The sequence below is a fragment of the Chiloscyllium punctatum genome, unplaced genomic scaffold, assembly GCF_047496795.1.
Source record: "Chiloscyllium punctatum isolate Juve2018m unplaced genomic scaffold, sChiPun1.3 scaffold_127, whole genome shotgun sequence".
NCBI lineage: Eukaryota > Metazoa > Chordata > Chondrichthyes > Orectolobiformes > Hemiscylliidae > Chiloscyllium > Chiloscyllium punctatum.
The window spans coordinates 284,771-303,016 of NW_027309861.1; the positions used below are offsets into that span (position 1 = coordinate 284,771).

The 18,246-nt window shown below is 41.9% G+C and overlaps 5 non-coding genes across 5 annotated transcripts; all 5 read left to right on the forward strand.

Annotated features, from left to right (window-relative positions):
- Window positions 1-938: 938 nt before the first annotated feature.
- Window positions 939-1,011, forward strand: trnav-cac (transfer RNA valine (anticodon CAC)). Its single transcript has one exon. It is a non-coding gene; the product is annotated as a tRNA-Val (tRNA).
- Window positions 1,012-2,659: 1,648 nt separating this feature from the next.
- trnal-cag (transfer RNA leucine (anticodon CAG)) lies at window positions 2,660-2,741 on the forward strand. The gene has a single exon. It is a non-coding gene; the product is annotated as a tRNA-Leu (tRNA).
- Window positions 2,742-4,266: 1,525 nt separating this feature from the next.
- Window positions 4,267-4,339, forward strand: trnav-cac (transfer RNA valine (anticodon CAC)). Its single transcript has one exon. It is a non-coding gene; the product is annotated as a tRNA-Val (tRNA).
- Window positions 4,340-5,988: 1,649 nt separating this feature from the next.
- trnal-cag (transfer RNA leucine (anticodon CAG)) lies at window positions 5,989-6,070 on the forward strand. The gene has a single exon. It is a non-coding gene; the product is annotated as a tRNA-Leu (tRNA).
- A 3,247-nt stretch (window positions 6,071-9,317) lies between these two features.
- Window positions 9,318-9,399, forward strand: trnal-cag (transfer RNA leucine (anticodon CAG)). Its single transcript has one exon. It is a non-coding gene; the product is annotated as a tRNA-Leu (tRNA).
- The last annotated feature ends 8,847 nt before the right edge of the window (window positions 9,400-18,246 follow it).

Sequence of the window (18,246 nt, forward strand, 5' to 3'; positions counted from 1 at the left end):
CATGCCCTCGGACTGTCTCACATTTAGCATTCATGCATCTCTGTGTCTGAAAATGCATTAGGTATGCCAGCTTTGTTTGTGTTCCGTGTTAAATGCTTTCTGTTTTGCGATTCGCTCAATCCTTTACGAGTTAACAGCGTTTCAGAGGAAACTTCCAGCTGCAAAAGTCCTTAACTGAGGATCTGGGAAAATTTCACAGAGTATGGTCAGTCGGAGCAAAAGTAAGGAAGTCGTTCCTTTCTGCAGTGTTTCGCAATACTACCTTTCCCGTGAGCATCGAACACAGTAAAGGATTGTGCCACAGACTGCGACGGCAAGCTCCGCTAAAAAGTAATCCTTTAAAGCAGGTGTAAGCAACACAACGTTTTTGGGGGACACCGCGTGGAAACAGATACTTCGGTGTATCTCGTCCATGCTCAGCACATAGCCAAATATAAACAAGTCCGGTTCCCCAGTATTTGGCCCCAAACCCTCTCAACCCATCCTATCCAGAAACTCATGCAATTTTCTGAGCCTCCTCCGCTTCCTCTGGTAGCTCATTCCATACACGCACAACCTTCTGTGTGGGAAATGTGCCTCAGGTCCTTTGTCAATTTCAGCCCACTCACCTTAAACCTATGCTCTCGAGTTTTCAACTCACCCCAACTTGGGTAAAACACGTAAATACTCAGTTTCCAACCCTTCCATTAGATCATGTCGCAGTCGTTACGCTGCAGGGAAAGTCGTCCCAGCCTAGTCGACCTCGCCCTACGGACCAAACATTGACCACATCCTTGTCTATATTTTATCATCAATTTCACGTGTCTTTTTTTTATATTTTGAAGATGTCAATTACGCTGGACAACAACGGGCTATTGGAAACAGAAAGGTGAAACGAAGAATGGCTTCAACTTTCAGTGCTGGATGCCCCTGAGCTGCCGGACGGCCGGCTGCGGCTTGTTTCTGTAGTGTAGTGGTCATCACATTCGCCTCACACGCGAAAGGTCCCCAGTTCGAAACTGGGCAGAAACTGCTTTGTTCTTCATCGGCAGCCTTTTACATGGGCAAGAACGGTGCTTTCTTGCTTGCTTTCCCATCTGCAAACCTGCCTTCGAAGTTGATGAACAAATCTGCTCGCGTAGTGAAATGTAATGCAATTCCATTTAATGACTGTGCAAAGAAATGTAAAGATTTTATCCAAACTGGTTCTGATCATATGCAATTCTGTTTGAGAGTGTAGTTACCCCCTTCTGATTCTTCTACGAAAAGCAGTACCGCATTTGCTTTCCTTGCGCAGGCGGCTCGGTTCAAAGACAGGGAAGAAGCTGATGCGCTGGTGTCACAGTGCACCACGGATTCCTGAACTTGTCTGTCTGTTAAATGTACCCCAAAGGCGTCTCTGAAAGGCCTCGTTTGGAAGCTGTCTGTCGTTATTCAACGTACGAGAATTAGTACCAGAGGTCCTGAATCATGTTTTGGAGCAGTTCGCACTTGAGTGGCTCTTTCAATCAGCAACAGCAATGAAAGAAATTACACTCTCAGAGGAACCTCTGGACCTGTGCTTTCATGGTGTCGCTAGTATTAAGGTGCGCCCCGAGACCTAAGCCACGTTGAAACTGAAACGGAGGAATCGACAGAGAGGTTACAGAATGACATCGCATCCATTTGGTTTTCTTGAAATCACTGAGGAGCAGGAAAATGTAAACGGGGAAGTCGAGTGGGGAAGTCAGGCAGTTGCAGCTCTGGAGAAACTCCTTCTTTGTGACTCACTCAGCAACCAGACACGTGAAGGTGACTCAGAGGCGTGAGAGCTCTTCACATCGAGAACAAAAAGCAATCAAGGGCTGTTAGCACCTCTTCCGGAGTGGGGGTGGGGTGAGGTAATTACCTTTTGACTTTGTTACTATGTTGAGAAACTGCCTTTTAGATTGAGGTGAACAGAATCTGCATTTCTAATAAGCACCATGGAATTGAGCAAAATTTATTGAGTCGCTTCTCGTCGATTCCCACACAGGTTTCCAACTCAGTTGCTATCCATGTGGCTGATGTCCAGGAGTGAACATCTCTGCAGCAAATTGCACGGTTAGGGTAAAAGGCAAGGAAAGTGGCATCTCGAACTGGCTCCGAGGTCAGAGCATTCTCACAATGTGATCTGTCGTTCTCGAATAGGAATGCGACCTCCGGTTTTAGGGTGGAGTACATTGTTTGGGACTCTTTTTCTGCAAAACAGACACAGTGACTGAAATTACGCTGCACGGTATGATGTGGAACACGGCTTTGTGCATTTTCCCTGTAGTCCGGTGTGCTTCATGTTCCGCGTAAACGTGAAACTTGCCCTGTTTCAAGCAATGGGTGAAATAATTTAGCAAAGCAAGAATCGAAATTGCAGTAATGTCAAGCAGCTCGTGGTTATTTGACCAAATCATAACCGAACATATATTCTCACAGATACATTTGGAGCTGAAAGGAGTCTGAGAAGATAGACTCAGCTTACCATTGATTTTTGTCTGGATTGATGGGCTCTCATTATCTGCTGCGAAATTGATATTGTAGACGGGCACATCCCAGCAGCTGTGCGAGTCGGAGAGGGATCATGGAACCATTTTCATGTGACTTGGCATCTGTTGTTATGCAGGAGAGCACAGTTGGAAACGCAAGAAAATGGTGCGCGCGGCCGGCTGGTAGTGTGGCCGAGCGGTCTAAGGCACTGGATCCAGGTTCCAGTCTCGAAAGGTGCGTGGGTTCGAATCCCACCACTGCCATTTCTGCAGATCAACTCCAACGCTGCAGCTTTATTGTTAAAATGCTGTTTCTGTCCCCACTGTATTGATGTTGAAAACAAAAGTAAAATGGCTTGGCTTCCCGGGGAATTAACTGTGGTGTGGGATAGTGCCGAATATTTCAAAGTGTCTCTGTCTGTCATGATCGTGTTCGCCTCCCGCGCAGAAAATCGCAAGCAGCTGTGCTGTTCCAGGCAAGTTGAGCTTGTACTGGAACCGAATGGAGACCGGTATTTCATCGCTGTTGTGAAACAAAGTCCTGGGGTGACTCGACTCGTCGTTATTTGGTTTTTCGGCCAATGGGAAAATCGTTCCAACGAATTTCGATGTGATATGTTGTTGAATTTCTCCCATTTCCTTCGTTTCCGTCCTGGAGACATCGGAAGGGAAAGGTAATCTAATCGAGACTGTGATTGGTGAAATTCACTTTTTATGGCCCATTCTTATTAGGTTCTTTCTTTCTCTCTTTTCAGTATTGTCTGGGAAGTGGTGGTTCCCTAAGGCTGCAGTATGTGTGAAAGAGTAGTTTGGAATTGTCCTGTTGTTAGTTGTGAGATTACTTTATAAATCATGCCCTCGGACTGTCTCACATTTAGCATTCATGCATCTCTGTGTCTGAAAATGCATTAGGTATGCCAGCTTTGTTTGTGTTCCGTGTTAAATGCTTTCTGTTTTGCGATTCGCTCAATACTTTACGAGTTAACAGCGTTTCTGAGGAAACTTCCAGCTGCAAAAGTCCTTAACTGAGGATCTGGGAAAATTTCACAGAGTATGGTCAGTCGGAGCAAAAGTAAGGAAGTCGTTCCTTTCTGCAGTGTTTCGCAATACTACCTTTCCCGTGAGCATCGAACACAGTAAAGGATTGTGCCACAGACTGCGACGGCAAGCTCCGCTAAAAAGTAATCCTTTAAAGCAGGTGTAAGCAACACAACGTTTTTGGGGGACACCGCGTGGAAACAGATACTTCGGTGTATCTCGTCCATGCTCAGCACATAGCCAAATATAAACAAGTCCGGTTCCCCAGTATTTGGCCCCAAACCCTCTCAACCCATCCTATCCAGAAACTCATGCAATTTTCTGAGCCTCCTCCGCTTCCTCTGGGAGCTCATTCCATACACGCACAACCTTCTGTGTGGGAAATGTGCCTCAGGTCCTTTGTCAATTTCAGCCCACTCACCTTAAACCTATGCTCTCGAGTTTTCAACTCACCCCAACTTGGGTAAAACACGTAAATACTCAGTTTCCAACCCTTCCATTAGATCATGTCGCAGTCGTTACGCTGCAGGGAAAGTCGTCCCAGCCTAGTCGACCTCGCCCTACGGTCCAAACATTGACCACATCCTTGTCTATATTTTATCATCAATTTCACGTGTCTTTTTTTTATGTTTTGAAGATGTCAATTACGCTGGACAACAACGAGCTATTGGAAACAGAAAGGTGAAACGAAGAATGGCTTCAACTTTCAGTGCTGGTTGCGCCTGAGCTGCCGGACGGGCGGCTGCGGCTTGTTTCTGTAGTGTAGTGGTCATCACGTTCGCCTCACACGCGAAAGGTCCCCAGTTCGAAACTGGGCAGAAACTGCTTTGTTCTTCATCGGCAGCCTTTTACATGGACAAGAACGGTGCTTTCTTGCTTGCTTGCCCATCTGCAAACCTGCCTCCGAAGTTGCTTGAACAAATCTGCTCGCGTAGTGAAATGTAATGCAATTCCATTTAATGACTGTGCAAAGAATTGTAAAGTTTTTATCCAAACTGGTTCTGATCATATGCAATTCTGTTTGAGAGTGTAGTTACCCCCTTCTGATTCTTCTACGAAAAGCAGTACCGCATTTGCATTCCTTGCGCAGGCGGCTCGGTTCAAAGACAGGGAAGAAGCTGATGCGCTGGTGTCACAGTGCACCACGGATTCCTGAACTTGTCTGTCTGTTAAATGTACCCCAAAGGCGTCTCTGAAAGGCCTCGTTTGGAAGCTGTCTGTCGTTATTCAACGTACGAGAATTGGCACCAGAGGTCCTGAATCATGTTTTGGAGCAGTTCGCACTTGAGTGGCTCTTTCAATCAGCAACAGCAATGAAAGAAATTACACTCTCAGAGGAACCTCTGGACCTGTGCTTTCATGGTGTCGCTAGTATTAAGGTGCGCCCCGAGACCTAAGCCACGTTGGAACTGAAACGGAGGAATCGACAGAGAGGTTACAGAATGACATCGCATCCATTTGGTTTTCTTGAAATCACTGAGGAGCAGGAAAATGTAAACGGCGAAGTCGAGTGGGGAAGTCAGGCAGTTGCAGCTCTGGAGAAACTCCTTCTTTGTGACTCACTCAGCAACCAGACACGTGAAGGTGACTCAGAGGCGTGAGAGCTCTTCACATCGAGAACAAAAAGCAATCAAGGGCAGTTAGCACCTCTTCCGGAGTGGGGGTGGGGTGAGGTAATTACCTTTTGACTTTGTTACTATGTTGAGAAACTGCCTTTTAGATTGAGGTGAACAGAAAATGCATTTCTAATAAGCACCATGGAATTGAGCAAAATTTATTGAGTCGCTTCTCGTCGATTCCCACACAGGTTTCCAACTCAGTTGCTATCCATGTGGCTGATGTCCAGGAGTGAACATCTCTGCAGCAAATTGCACGGTTAGGGTAAAAGGCAAGGAAAGTGGCATCTCGAACTGGCTCCGAGGTCAGAGCATTCTCACAATGTGATCTGTCGTTCTCGAATAGGAATGCGACCTCCGGTTTTAGGGTGGAGTACATTGTTTGGGACTCTTTTTCTGCAAAACAGACACAGTGACTGAAATTACGCTGCACGGTATGATGTGGAACACGGCTTTGTGCATTTTCCCTGTAGTCCGGTGTGCTTCATGTTCCGCGTAAACGTGAAACTTGCCCTGTTTCAAGCAATGGGTGAAATAATTTAGCAAAGCAAGAATCGAAATTGCAGTAATGTCAAGCAGCTCGTGGTTATTTGACCAAATCATAACCGAACATATATTCTCACAGATACATTTGGAGCTGAAAGGAGTCTGAGAAGATAGACTCAGCTTACCATTGATTTTTGTCTGGATTGATGGGCTCTCATTATCTGCTGCGAAATTGATATTGTAGACGGGCACATCCCAGCAGCTGTGCGAGTCGGAGAGGGATCATGGAACCATTTTCATGTGACTTGGCATCTGTTGTTATGCAGGAGAGCACAGTTGGAAACGCAAGAAAATGGTGCGCGCGGCCGGCTGGTAGTGTGGCCGAGCGGTCTAAGGCGCTGGATCCAGGTTCCAGTCTCGAAAGGGGCGTGGGTTCGAATCCCACCACTGCCATTTCTGCAGATCAACTCCAACGCTGCAGCTTTTTTGTTAAAATGCTGTTTCTGTCCCCACTGTATTGATGTTGAAAACAAAAGTAAAATGGCTTGGCTTCCCGGGGAATTAACTGTGGTGTGGGATAGTGCCGAATATTTCAAAGTGTCTCTGTCTGTCATGATCGTGTTCGCCTCCCGCGCAGAAAATCGCAAGCAGCTGTGCTGTTCCAGGCAAGTTGAGCTTGTACTGGAACCGAATGGAGACCGGTATTTCATCGCTGTTGTGAAACAAAGTCCTGGGGTGACTCGACTCGTCGTTATTTGGTTTTTCGGCCAATGGGAAAATCGTTCCAACGAATTTCGATGTGATATGTTGTTGAATTTCTCCCATTTCCTTCGTTTCCGTCCTGGAGACATCGGAAGGGAAAGGTAATCTAATCGAGACTGTGATTGGTGAAATTCACTTTTTATGGCCCATTCTTATTAGGTTCTTTCTTTCTCTCTTTTCAGTATTGTCTGGGAAGTGGTGGTTCCCTAAGGCTGCAGTATGTGTGAAAGAGTAGTTTGGAATTGTCCTGTTGTTAGTTGTGAGATTACTTTATAAATCATGCCCTCGGACTGTCTCACATTTAGCATTCATGCATCTCTGTGTCTGAAAATGCATTAGGTATGCCAGCTTTGTTTGTGTTCCTTGTTAAATGCTTTCTGTTTTGCGATTCGCTCAATACTTTACGAGTTAACAGCGTTTCTGAGGAAACTTCCAGCTGCAAAAGTCCTTAACTGAGGATCTCGGAAAATTTCACATAGTATGGTCAGTCGGAGCAAAAGTAAGGAAGTCGTTCCTTTCTGCAGTGTTTCGCATTACTACCTTTCCCGTGAGCATCGAACACAGTAAAGGATTGTGCCACAGACTGCGACGGCAAGCTCCGCTAAAAAGTAATCCTTTAAAGCAGGTGTAAGCAACACAACGTTTTTGGGGGACACCGCGTGGAAACAGATACTTCGGTGTATCTCGTCCATGCTCAGCACATAGCCAAATATAAACAAGTCCGGTTCCCCAGTATTTGGCCCCAAACCCTCTCAACCCATCCTATCCAGAAACTCATGCAATTTTCTGAGCCTCCTCCGCTTCCTCTGGGAGCTCATTCCATACACGCACAACCTTCTGTGTGGGAAATGTGCCTCAGGTCCTTTGTCAATTTCAGCCCACTCACCTTAAACCTATGCTCTCGAGTTTTCAACTCACCCCAACTTGGGTAAAACACGTAAATACTCAGTTTCCAACCCTTCCATTAGATCATGTCGCAGTCGTTACGCTGCAGGGAAAGTCGTCCCAGCCTAGTCCACCTCGCCCTACGGTCCAAACATTGACCACATCCTTGTCTATATTTTATCATCAATTTCACGTGTCTTTTTTTTATGTTTTGAAGATGTCAATTACGCTGGACAACAACGAGCTATTGGAAACAGAAAGGTGAAACCAAGAATGGCTTCAACTTTCAGTGCTGGATGCCCCTGAGCTGCCGGACGGGCGGCAGCGGCTTGTTTCTGTAGTGTAGTGGTCATCACGTTCTTCTCACACGCGAAAGGTCCCCAGTTCGAAACCGATCAGAAACTGCTTTGTTGTTCATCGGCAGCCTTTTACATGGACAAGAACGGTGCTTTCTTGCTTGCTTTCCCATCTGCAAACCTGCCTTCGAAGTTGCTTGAACAAATCTGCTCGCGTCGTGAAATGTAATGCAATTCCATTTAATGACTGTGCAAAGAATTGTAAAGTTTTTATCCAAACTGGTTCTGATCATATGCCATTCTGTTTGAGAGTGTAGTTACCCCCTTCTGATTCTTCTACGAAAAGCAGTACCGCATTTGCATTCCTTGCGCAGGCGGCCCGGTTCAAAGACAGGGAAGAAGCTGATGCGCTGGTGTCACAGTGCACCACGGATTCCTGAACTTGTCTGTCTGTTAAATGTACCCCAAAGGCGTCTCTGAAAGGCCTCGTTTGGAAGCTGTCAGTCGTTATTCAACGTACGAGAATTGGCACCAGAGGTCCTGAATCATGTTTTGGAGCAGTTCGCACTTGAGTGGCTCTTTCAATCAGCAACAGCAATGAAAGAAATTACACTCTCAGAGGAACCTCTGGACCTGTGCTTTCATGGTGTCGCTAGTATTAAGGTGCGCCCCGAGACCTAAGCCACGTTGGAACTGAAACGGAGGAATCGACAGAGAGGTTACAGAATGACATCGCATCCATTTGGTTTTCTTGAAATCACTGAGGAGCAGGAAAATGTAAACGGCGAAGTCGAGTGGGGAAGTCAGGCAGTTGCAGCTCTGGAGAAACTCCTTCTTTGTGACTCACTCAGCAACCAGACACGTGAAGGTGACTCAGAGGCGTGAGAGCTCTTCACATCGAGAACAAAAAGCAATCAAGGGCAGTTAGCACCTCTTCCGGAGTGGGGGTGGGGTGAGGTAATTACCTTTTGACTTTGTTACTATGTTGAGAAACTGCCTTTTAGATTGAGGTGAACAGAAAATGCATTTCTAATAAGCACCATGGAATTGAGCAAAATTTATTGAGTCGCTTCTCGTCGATTCCCACACAGGTTTCCGACTCAGTTGCTATCCATGTGGCTGATGTCCAGGAGTGAACATCTCTGCAGCAAATTGCACGGTTAGGGTAAAAGGCAAGGAAAGTGTCATCTCGAACTGGCTCCGAGGTCAGAGCATCCTCACGATGTGATCTGTCGCTCTCGAATAGGAATGCGACCTCCGGTTTTAGGGTGGAGTACATTGTTTGGGACTCTTTTTCTGCAAAACAGACACAGTGACTGAAATTACGCTGCACGGTATGATGTGGAACACGGCTTTGTGCATTTTCCCTGTAGTCCGGTGTGCTTCATGTTCCGCGTAAACGTGAAACTTGCCCTGTTTCAAGCAATGGGTGAAATCATTTAGCAAAGCAAGAATCGAAATTGCAGTAATGTCAAGCAGCTCGTGGTTATTTGACCAAATCATAACCGAACATATATTCTCACAGATACATTTGGAGCTGAAAGGAGTCTGAGAAGATAGACTCAGCTTACCATTGATTTTTGTCTGGATTGATGGGCTCTCATTATCTGCTGCGAAATTGATATTGTAGACGGGCACATCCCAGCAGCTGTGCGAGTCGGAGAGGGATCATGGAACCATTTTCATGTGACTTGGCATCTGTTGTTATGCAGGAGAGCACAGTTGGAAACGCAAGAAAATGGTGCGCGCGGCCGGCTGGTAGTGTGGCCGAGCGGTCTAAGGCGCTGGATCCAGGTTCCAGACTCGAAAGGGGCGTGGGTTCGAATCCCACCACTGCCATTTCTGCAGATCAACTCCAACGCTGCAGCTTTTTTGTTAAAATGCTGTTTCTGTCCCCACTGTATTGATGTTGAAAACAAAAGTAAAATGGCTTTGCTTCCCGGGGAATTAACTGTGGTGTGGGATAGTGCCGAATATTTCAAAGTGTCTCTGTCTGTCATGATCGTGTTCGCCTCCCGCGCAGAAAATCGCAAGCAGCTGTGCTCTTCCAGGCAAGTTGAGCTTGTCCTGGAACCGAATGGAGACCGGTATTTCATCGCTGTTGTGAAACAAAGTCCTGGGGTGACTCGACTCGTCGTTATTTGGTTTTTCGGCCAATGGGAAAATCGTTCCAACGAATTTCGATGTGATATGTTGTTGAATTTCTCCCATTTCCTTCGTTTCCGTCCTGGAGACATCGGAAGGGAAAGGTAATCTAATCGAGACTGTGATTGGTGAAATTCACTTTTTATGGCCCATTCTTATTAGGTTCTTTCTTTCTCTCTTTTCAGTATTGTCTGGGAAGTGGTGGTTCCCTAAGGCTGCAGTATGTGTGAAAGAGTAGTTTGGAATTGTCCTGTTGTTAGTTGTGAGATTACTTTATAAATCATGCCCTCGGACTGTCTCACATTTAGCATTCATGCATCTCTGTGTCTGAAAATGCATTAGGTATGCCAGCTTTGTTTGTGTTCCGTGTCAAATGCTTTCTGTTTTGCGATTCGCTCAATACTTTACGAGTTAACAGCGTTTCTGAGGAAACTTCCAGCTGCAAAAGTCCTTAACTGAGGATCTGGGAAAATTTCACAGAGTATGGTCAGTCGGAGCAAAAGTAAGGAAGTCGTTCCTTTCTGCAGTGTTTCGCAATACTACCTTTCCCGTGAGCATCGAACACAGTAAAGGATTGTGCCACAGACTGCGACGGCAAGCTCCGCTAAAAAGTAATCATTTAAAGCAGGTGTGAGCAACACAACGTTTTTGGGGGACACCGCGTGGAAACAGATACTTCGGTGTATCTCGTCCATGCTCAGCACATAGCCAAATATAAACAAGTCCGGTTCCCCAGTATTTGGCCTCAAACTCTCTAAACCCATGCCATGTTGTGTGCCATTGATTTCATTGACATTGAGATATTTTGCTTATACAGGAAGGGATTCATAATCGCGTAAAGTTCGTAATTAAAGTCATATTTTCTTTTTTAAAATTATGAGAATTCCTTTGTGAAACAGTGATTTAGAGATGCCGGAGTTGGACTGGGGTGAGGAAAGTTAAAAATCACGTGACACTATGTTATAGTCCAACAGGTTTATTGGGAAGCCCTAACTTTCAAGGTGATGCCTCTTCATCGGGCGACCTTCATCTCTTCATCCGCTCGGACTAGAGAATAAGGATTGGTGTACGTGAGGAGTTGAACTGCACCATAATGATGTGTTAAATGTTTATTGAAACTCTTCTGCAGAATTAAGTTCACAGAATAAACAATATTTGAACATTCTTGAGCTGACTAGAAGTAAAATCCTGTTGCCCACCATATGAATAATACCCGAATGTATTTTGATTTAATAAAATGAATTTCATTACTTAGATACTTTAAAATTTTAAAAACTGCAGTGTCCTCAAATCTAAAATTTGGATATAATGTAATATGATACATAATGTTATTAATGACCTGAAAATAATAAATTGCAGATTAAGAGATTATTGGAATGAACAACAGACAGAAGCAGATCCAAAACTGGATTGAAAATCAATTCAAACTCTGCTTAGATATATTCTAATCACCATTCCAAGCTGCTCTGGCATATCTCTGTTGGAGAAGGGAACCGAACCCACACCTCCTAGTCTCATAAGAGTGACACTACTAGAGATCCACAAGTGTCTTTCATTATGTTCCTAACAAGGAAGGGTGGGATTATAATCAATTGTGATGACTCAAATGAAAACTAATCAATATTCATTCCGATAATTGGGCTGGGAATTAATTAGACTGTTTCTGTGTGTAATGGACTGAGAATGAAATAATAATTCCCAATAATGATGGTACTAAGCAGAAATGCACTTACTTAAAAATTAAAATCATGACAATTGAAAGAAAGATAAATGCACATATCATGCGCTTATTGTAAATTCATGAAAAATATGACTGCGGAATGTGTTTAAAGCCGTTTTTCTTATAATGAAACGATAGCTAGAATGCTTAGCAGCAGGATGTAATCGCAAAAAAAACATTCAATGTGACTATTCAGCTGCAGGCAGCTCCCCTTCCTTACACATATGTATAACTTCCAACAATTCAAAATTTACTCTGATAAAGAAAAGAACATACGCATGTAAATTCTTTTTTCTTGTTGACAAAAAAGTCACAAATTTGAATTTTTTTTAGCTTTAAAGTATTTAACTATTCCTGTGATCAGAAATACAATAAATCTTCATGTTGAAGAAAAATATGATCAAATCAATTCAAATCAAAATAAATATCGATATTCACAACAATTGGGAGAGTAGACACAACAATATCTTTCCATGTACTGAGCCATAATTCCACTTTTATACCCCTTACTGGAATGATCAATTATTAGATATTAGCAATAACTAAATTATTAATATGCTGTCAGTGAACTGAATATTAATGAGAAATCTCATATTGCTGTTTGAAAGAGCAATGTGTCGATATAAACAGTAATTCTTAGTGAAATGCCTTAGACATCTCTTAATCAATGAGGCTATGTATACTTTGATTGTTGAAACGAGTAGCATTCAGTTACTTATAAAGAGCATTGGATGGAAATCACTGCTTTTTGGTGCAGAGCTGAAAGATTTTGTTATTGTAGTATTGGCAGTAAGAAATAATGGATTAAATTATGATGTGCATATCACCTTACTGAATATTTTCAAGTTTTCTAAAAGGCTTCTGGTCCAATCTTCAGTTTAACAAGGGGAAGTTTGGGTCAGAACATCAGTAACTGCAAACAATTTCGACACATCTCCATCAAAGTTATTAATCTGATAATTCAGAACAAATATCAAAAACTTACCTCTGTAAATTTAGTTGACTATATTTTTAGATTGTAGTCAAGTTCGTTCTCTACTTATTTCCTTCCTATTTCTGACACCATTGGCTAAATATGGATTAGATTAAATGTCATATGAGTTAGACGTTCGTTTTCTCTCACAGATCCGTGCAGCACAGGAATTGGTTATTTGGCCCATAACGTTGTGCTGAACATAATGCTAAAGAAACTCATCCCTTCTGCCAACTCTTGGTCCATATCCTTCCAAATTATCGAAATGAACATTAAAGAGCCTTAATGTATCTGCTTCCACCACCAACCATGGAAGTTCATTCCAGACACCTACCACTCCCTGTGTAAAAACAAATTGCCCGTTACATGCCCCTTGAACTTTCCCCCTAACCTTAAATGCATGTCACATAGTTTTTGATGCTTCAACTATGGGAAAAACTTTCTGACCGTCAACCCTATCTACGTATCTCATGATTGTAGAGACTTCCATCAAGTCTTCCCCCAGTCTCCGCCACTCCACAAAAAAGCAATCTGAGTTTTTTCTCGCCTCTCTGAATCCAGGCAGCATCCTGGTAAACGCCCTCTGTACCCTCTCCAAATCCTCCATCCCTGTCCTGTAATGTGGAGAACAAAAGTGAATAAAATACTTCAAGTATGCCTTAACCAGTCTTATAAATTTACAACATGGCTTCCTGACACTTGTAACCAGTTCTCTGACCAATACAGGCAAGCATACCATTTGCCTTCCTAACCACTTTCAGGGAGCCATGGTCTTGAACACCAAGATCCCTTTCAATAATAAAGCTGTTAGGGTCCTGCTATTAACTATCTACTTTTCCTTAACATTTGAGCTTCCAAAGTGAAACACCTCACACTTGTATGGATTAAACTTCACCTTTAATTACTCTGCCCATATCTGCAATTTATCTTTTTCCTGCTGCATTATATGACAACCCTCTACATTGTCCCCAACTGCACTGAACTTATTAACTCCCCCAATTCGATTATAATCCATTTCACTTCTATATAATTGTATCACAAACAGAAGGGTTCCAGTACAGGTACCTGTGGAAAAAAGACAGGTAATGAGGGAAATGCAGAATTCTTGACGAAATGAGGTTTTTTTTCAATGACAGAACAATTCTGATGAATAATCTTCTAAGGTGTGATTTTTGTTTTTAAATTAACCCAATGTTTTAATTCTCAGTTTACTGATCTTAATGAATATCCAGTACAAACTGCTTTGTTAATATTTAATCATTTTAAGTGTTGAGTTCTAACGTTAATTATTGTTTAATTGTTATTTCAATTCTCACACCATCAGGAGATTCACATTTTAGTTGAATCCATTATTTCTTAGTGCCAGTATCATAATGAAATATTAACATTCTTTTCAGGTCAACTCACCTGCAATCAACCAAAGTTTTCTCATCCAACATCTAACTATCTCATTCTCTTTCATTTGAGTTCTCATATTAATGGAAGGATCATTAAACAGTCTTATCAATTAAGAGATGGCTAACTATTTTTCATATAAATATTTCATTTTTTTCCAACATATTGCACAATTACATTGCAAAAAGAGTTTTCTTATCATTATTAAATTTGTTATCAGCCATTTTAAAACTAATTATGGACAATATCTAACCGGCAAACATTGTTGAAATCCAATATCTCCAGCTGTCGATGTGGAGCTATGGCTCAATACATCAACTGACGTAAACAATATTGCACTCTGCAATCTCTTAATCTTAGCAAAAATAATTTTAAGTGTTTACGCTTAGATGGATTGAATTGGTTGTGAGCAAAAATGCAGACTGAAGAAAGGTCACTGGCCCAAAGTTTTCACACTGATTTCTCCCCACAGATGCTGCCAGACCTGCTGAGTTATTTTCCAGCAATTACTGATTTTGCTTGTGATTTCCAGCATCCACAGTTTTGTTTACATTCTTGTATTGATTATATTTCACTTCAATTCTAACATTTCTATATATCTGATTATGACAATAAGAGCTAAATATTTTTCATGTTAAACATGATTTAAATTTTCCGAGTTTCTTGTTTAAATAAACCAGAATTAACAAATGTTTGCTCTATGCTATAACAATAAATCTTGAATTCTTAGCAATCACAATTTTTTGAAAATGAGGAAAGTTATCTTTCGCTGAATAGTCACATTGAAAGACTAATGCTTTATTTCCATTTCATGTGCATTACAAAGCGTGTTAATTTTTATTTATGCAGATGAGTAACTGCTTCAAACATATTGACTTACTTGATTATCATGAGATCTATGTTTATTTAAGATCATTGTTGCTTCGTTCCTTCATTATTAGAAATAACTAATTCTTTTTATCGATCCATTACACTCTGGAACTGTCTAATACAAGCCTAGACCAATTATAACAATAAATATCTCAGTAGTTTTCCCTGTGAATAAACACAGTAAGTATGTGATTATAGTCCTGCCCTTCCTGCAAGGGAATATTATGGAGGACTCCGGTAATGTCTGTACTAGTAGACCAGGTGGCATGGGTTCAATTCCCACCTTCAACAGAGGTGTGTCAAATCACCTCAGAGTTGATTAGAAAATATCTAAGTGTCGATTGAACTGCTTTTCAACCAACATTGTCTCAACTTGTAACTGTTGTCATTATAATGATCACAACATCTTGAATTTATTTGCTTCACATCACTGATTAAAGTATGAATGTTATTACGCTGCTTCTAAATACCTCTCAACTTTTAGTAACTTTGCAGTCTTAAAGATTCTACGATTTAAGGTGAGGGGGAAAGATTTAAAAGGGGTCTGAGGGGCAACGTTTCCACACAGTGTGTTTCACATTTTAGGATGAGCTGTGAGAGGAAGGGCAGAGGCTGGCACAAATACAACATCTAAAAGACTTTTGGACTGTTTATTGTATAGAAAACGTCCAAAGGGGTATGGGACAAACACAGGGAAATGGGACTAGTTTAGTTTAGGAAACCTGGCCGGAATGCCAAGTTAGGCTGAATGTCCTGTTTCCATGCTGTATCAGTCTAGCATTCGACAACTCAAACTTCACTGTGATTGGTAAAGGAAAGAACAAACGGATGTTAATTCTATTTAGTGTCCATAAAAAAGTGAAATGCATTTTAAATAATTTTGTCACATGAAATAGTTCGCTCTTATTGTGATAAGAAATACAATGATTGTGAGCATTGAAGTGAAATAAAATTAAATCAATTCAACTGTGTTTCCATGGTTAACATAAAAATTGATATTCACAATCATTGTGAGTTTGTACATTGCAATATCTTCACATTACTTCATGTACTGAGCCATTATTACACATTTATACCCCCTACTGAACTGAACAATAATTAGATATTAGCAACACTCAGATTTTCGAAAATCTATCAGTACACTTAGAAGAAGGAGAGATTCAATTTCACTACATGACTGTGCAATGCGCAGACATGAACAGGAATTTTTGCAGTGAAAAGTAGTTACAGTTCTCTGAATTCATAAGGCTGAAATTACTGTGATTATTCAAATGAGCAAAAGTCAGTTTACAAAGCGTGTTGGATGCAAAATGATTGGTTCCATTGTGGGATAGTTGACCTGAAAACAATAGCATTGTTGCAATGGATTAAATTAAAATATGGATTAAAATAATATATGGATCTGACGATACATGTTAGGAAGACAAACAAATTATTCTGCAAGTATTATAAGGATAATGAATTCATAATAAAAGTTGTATTCTGAACAAATAAATTGACTCAATATTTTAAAAACACTTTGCTCTGATGTTGATTAGACATACACTAAGATCGGTAAACTGAAGACTGAATTATAATACCTAGATTGATGGATTGAGGACAATAAATGAGCCATTCAATAGTTATTGAAAAGAATTTATATTTTTGTCAAAATGCAGACAATACAGAAGTAATGCATTTCATTCAATGAGTTTACTTGTAGAAACATGTGTTCTTAATTTATGAAATTTTATTGTGATCGATGTTCAAACATTTGTGTCTGAATTAGGAAGTAAATAAAAAGATAATGAAAATGAATATGAGAGTGACCACAAGATACAGTCCGTGATATTGGATAGAAAAAGGAATTCGCATAATCTTATGAGTATTTAATGTTAATAAAATATAACTCCTCAGGTACTGAAGCAGTCCAAGTCCAAGTACAACAAGACCTGGACAGTATCCAGGCTTGGGCTTACAGGAGGCAAGTAACATACATGCCACATAAATGCAGGTTATCACGTATAAGAAATAACCTAACCACCATCCCTTGACATTCGATGGTGTTACCATGACTGAACATCCACTATCAACATTATCCTGTGGATTATCATTGATCAGGAACTGAACTGGTCTCACCACATAAACACAGTGGCTACAAGAGTAATTCAACTCCTGGCTCCTGAAATCCTGTCCAAACGCTACCAAGTACAAGTCAGGAGTGTGATGGAATACTCCCCACTTGCCTGGATGAGTGCAGCCCTAACAACACTTAAGAAACTTGATACCATCCGGAATAAAGCAGCCCGCTTGATTGGCACTGCTGCTACTGAGCATCAGTGGTGGTGAGGGTGGATGCTTGTGGATGTCCTACCTGCAATCTCTGCCTCTTCTTATTAACAAAGATAAAAGAATCTTACATTGCTCAACTTTCTCATCAAAACCGAGTACTGTATTCACCTCAACCCTCCAACCACAAGGGATGAACTCAGATTTCTCCAGTTTCCTCATTTCTCCTCCACCTACCTTGTCTCAATCAAATCCCTCGAACTCAGCACCACCTTCCTAACCTACAATCTTCTTCCTGACCTCTCCGCCCCCACTCCATTCGAATCCTATCACCCTCACCTTGACCTCCCTCCACCTATCGCATTCCCAACGCCCCTCCCCCAAGTCCCTCCTCCCTACCTTTTATCTTAGCCTGCTGGACACACGTTCCTCATTCCTGAAGAAGGGCTCATGCCCGAAACGTCGATTCTCCTGTTCCTTGGATGCTGCCTGACCTGCTGCGCTTTTCCAGCAACACATTTTCAGCTCTGATCTCCAGCATCTGCAGTCCTCACTTTCTCCTCCAGCCCTCTATTATACCATCCAGCAGCATTTCCAACACCAATAGCAGCTCCTCTTAAAATATTTTGTCAGTAACTTGTAATAAACTGGTTAATACAATTACAACTGAAAATGTGTTGCTAGAAAAGCGCAGCAGGTCAGGCAGCATCAAAGGAGCAGGAGAATCGACATTTCGGGCATGAGCCCTGCTTCAGGAAGGTCCTGAAGAAGCAGTGAACCAAATTTTGAAATGATCTTTCCAAACATAATATAGATCAGGTTAAAACTGAAGTAGGTGTTTTACACAACTTGCTACAAGGACACAGACAGTAGAATCTGAGGTGATCATGAGTATGTGGAGGTAGAATGTGGGAGACAAGCTGGGACTGTATTGGAGTAGTCACGGTGAGAGGGAACAAATGCTGGATGCAGGGTTTCAGCAGCTGATGGACTGACACTGAGGTGAGCCATCGGAAACTGAGCAAGTGACCACCATCTAATAGGACAGAGAAACTGATCCATCAGCCTGAAACTGACTGACCACATGGCTGTCAGTGACTCCAACACAAGGGAATGGAAACATTGCTCAGAGCCTGTTTCTGTAACATTCAACACAACCAGGAAATGGAAAGTGAATAATGAGCTGAAAACAAGGCCACTGCTCTGTTAGAGTCAAAATCATTCAATGTTCAGTTATTGAATATTACTGACTCTCAGAATATTCTAACCTGCAGAATCACAGTAAAAGGGGAAAGTAAACAACATTCTTGGCAAA